Raw genomic sequence first — 3,146 nt, forward strand, 5'->3', positions numbered from 1 at the left:
ACCGAGAGAAGTTTAGAGAGTCTGAAGTTAGAAGTTTAGAGAGAGTTTTGGAAGTTGAAAAGACTAAGTTTGAGCGTGAGACGGTTTTTGGCCCTACTTTCTAATATTAATTTTTCGCGTGGGGTTTTGGTAGACCGACTTTGTCCATGGTATGCTTATTTTTTTGCAGACATTAGCCACCTTTTTTGTTCACATCGTGGGGTATATGAACATCAAAATACAAATTAGGCGATATTGGTTTGTTCCGTGGTATATGACATACTATATACCATTGTTTTACGAGACTAGTGGCTTTTGCTTGTACTGAAATTAGAAAAGTTTTTCTTACCGTGGCATATGCCTATTAGCCACTGTTATTAGAGAAACAGTGGTATATGCGCTTTGACCTACCGTGGCTAATGAGCATTTATGTAGTAGTGAGAGAAAGATTGATACTATATGCATTTGGCGCCGTCTGTGGGGAATTGAGAAAACAAAGCAACTCAAATATGGAAATGATAGCAAAAAGAAGAGTAGACAAACCAAGGAAGTTGGTATTTCAGGAGGCGGATGATAAATCAGTGAGAGACAAGGGGAGAGACCAAGAAAAGGAAGAGACCACGGAGTCAGTTTCGGAGGAAACAAGCCTTCTGCAAGAAGAGTTTCCAAAGTTGAGAGAAGATAATGACAGACTCAGAAGAGAGAGAGAAATAATGGAGGAGGAAAGGAGAGAGGAATCAAGCAAAGTGGATGACGGTAAGGAGGAGAGGCCAAACCTAGTGGAGAACCCAGTGTCCGACATCACAATTAATGGAGCAAGTTCTGGAGATGATAGCCAATGACCGCAATGCAAATCTACAGTAGATGAGAGGGTTAATAAGAGCAACTGACCAAGTGGTGGCGAGACTAAACTGCAACCCATTGGCGGACGTTGTCTAGACTTTTGAGGTTCCGAAGTGTTTTAATCAGCCCAGATTCGAAAGGTACGATAGGAAAAGAGATCCCGCATGGATCACATTCACCATTTTTGACAACAGATGCCTTTATGGCAAGAAGCCCGATATGATAGGCTGCATTGCATGATGTTTCCTACGAACCTAAAGGGTGGGGCTTCGAACTGGTACTATTGACTACCACCGAAGAGCATAAATAGCTTTCAAGAATTAGAGCAGGCATTCATAGACCACTTTATACATCAAAAAAGACATATTGTTAACATCGCAGGCTTTGTTCAATGTTCGTTAAAGATCCACAGAGTTTGTGAGAGATTATTTACACATATTCAAGGCTGAGACACTGAAGGTGGAAAACTTGGATGAGATGACAGCGGTGATAGCATTTGAAAGGGGTTTATGCCCCGGAACGAGAGTACATGAGTCTGTGGCTAAAAATGAGATCGTGACCTTGCACGATCTGTATCCCCAGGTGGAAAAGTACATAAGGTATGAGGATACTATGCAGAATGACCTCAGAAGGTCGGGGAAGGCAATGATATCCTTGGGGAAAAGATAAGGACACCAAAAAAGTGAGACATCAGATAGGGGAGGAGGGGGTATAGTAAGGATTTATTGTGGACAAAGAGGAGCAGAGACGTGATTAGGAGAGAAAATAAAAATAGAAAGCTATACCACGAGCTATAGCAAACTTCACTGAATAGGCCGTTGGATGTGATCTTACCGTTGATCAAAAGTCTTTAGTATTATGAAGGGCTGCGTAGTACACCAATTGAGATGCCAGGTAAACCGTATTATGAGTATCATCATATCAGGAACCATGACACGAATGATTGTTACGCATTGAAATGGTTGATTCAAAGGCTGATAGAGAGGGGTATGCTGAGAGAGTTCGTAACAGAAGCCCAGAAAGACAATCATGACCCGGCCCTGGGCATGATTATGCATGGGAACGATCAATGTCATCTTTAGTGGCAAGGCATTGAGTTGCAATGCTCATAGAGAAAAAAATCAGGAAAACCGCGAGCATTCAAATGGTTAATGAAGTAAAGGGATCCTCACGGCCAAAGACATGGTTTGCGAAGGTAAGAATCATATTCTATTCATGGTGGCGGACCTAAAGGCAGTCGACTCCCCCCTCGAAGATGTGATGTAGTGTAAGTGTTAAATATCTCAAAGTTGTTGATGTGGTTCACCATAAATTGTTTGGAGCTTGAATGATTGGGAGTTTTGGAAGAAAAAAAATGTAGTTTTCTTTAGTTTTGGACTTGTATTGGTTAACTCTATTTGTATTAAACAAACTTGAAAAATCTTAAGTTTTTTGAGTGATTGAAAGAACACAAACTTGAAAGAAAAGAAATTAAATGATTGATTGAAAGAAAGAACAACAAATAAGAAATGATTGATTGATTGAAGAACATAAAGTAAATAACAAGATTGAAAATGAAAAACAAAAAATAATTAACTTGAATAAAAAAATGACTAGAAAATAAATCCTACATGATACTAGAATAAGTATAAGTGCATTCTCTCTCCCTAACTTTTAGTTCTTATACCCCTACTTTACACAAATGACTTATTTGCTCTCTTCTATTACAATTGAGACACCTCATCATTTGCTTTATGTTTTTGTTTTTGTTTTTTCCTTTTCCTTTTTGATTTCTTCTTGATCAAGATAGGTTTTAGAGAAAGCCTTCTTTTGTGTTAAGAGCATCTATCTCTGGTCTTCTGAGTTAAGGACTTGACTTTCAGCTCTTTGGTTATGAGTCTTTGACCTTTGACCTTGACTTTGAATTTTTTAGGACTTTTTCATAGCAGCTTCGAGTCTTCATAATAAGCATAAATAAGGCTTCTTTGGGTGCTAAGAAGCAGTTTTTATGATATGTGGTATGAATTGCTCTGTAACCTGAAAAAGGCAATAAAAGCTATGAGTTGTCTTTTCATTATGCGTAAGAAGGGATATAATGTAGTAATGTAAGGATAATAAAACGCACATTTGGGAGCTGATCACCACCCCCAAATAGGATTTTGTTTATCCTCAAGCAAGGATGAGAGAAAAAACTAAGATCACAAATGTGTGATTTATTATTAATTATACTAATCTCATTTCGCAGAGTGCGATTGCATTAACCATATGCAACAAGGCCTTAAACCACTAGGAATTCCCTAGTAGACGAGCTTTAAGCCTCATGAGAGTTTTCCAGTGAAGGTACT

This window comes from Coptis chinensis, chromosome 8, assembly GCF_015680905.1.
Source record: "Coptis chinensis isolate HL-2020 chromosome 8, ASM1568090v1, whole genome shotgun sequence".
NCBI classification, from domain to species: Eukaryota; Viridiplantae; Streptophyta; class Magnoliopsida; order Ranunculales; family Ranunculaceae; genus Coptis; species Coptis chinensis.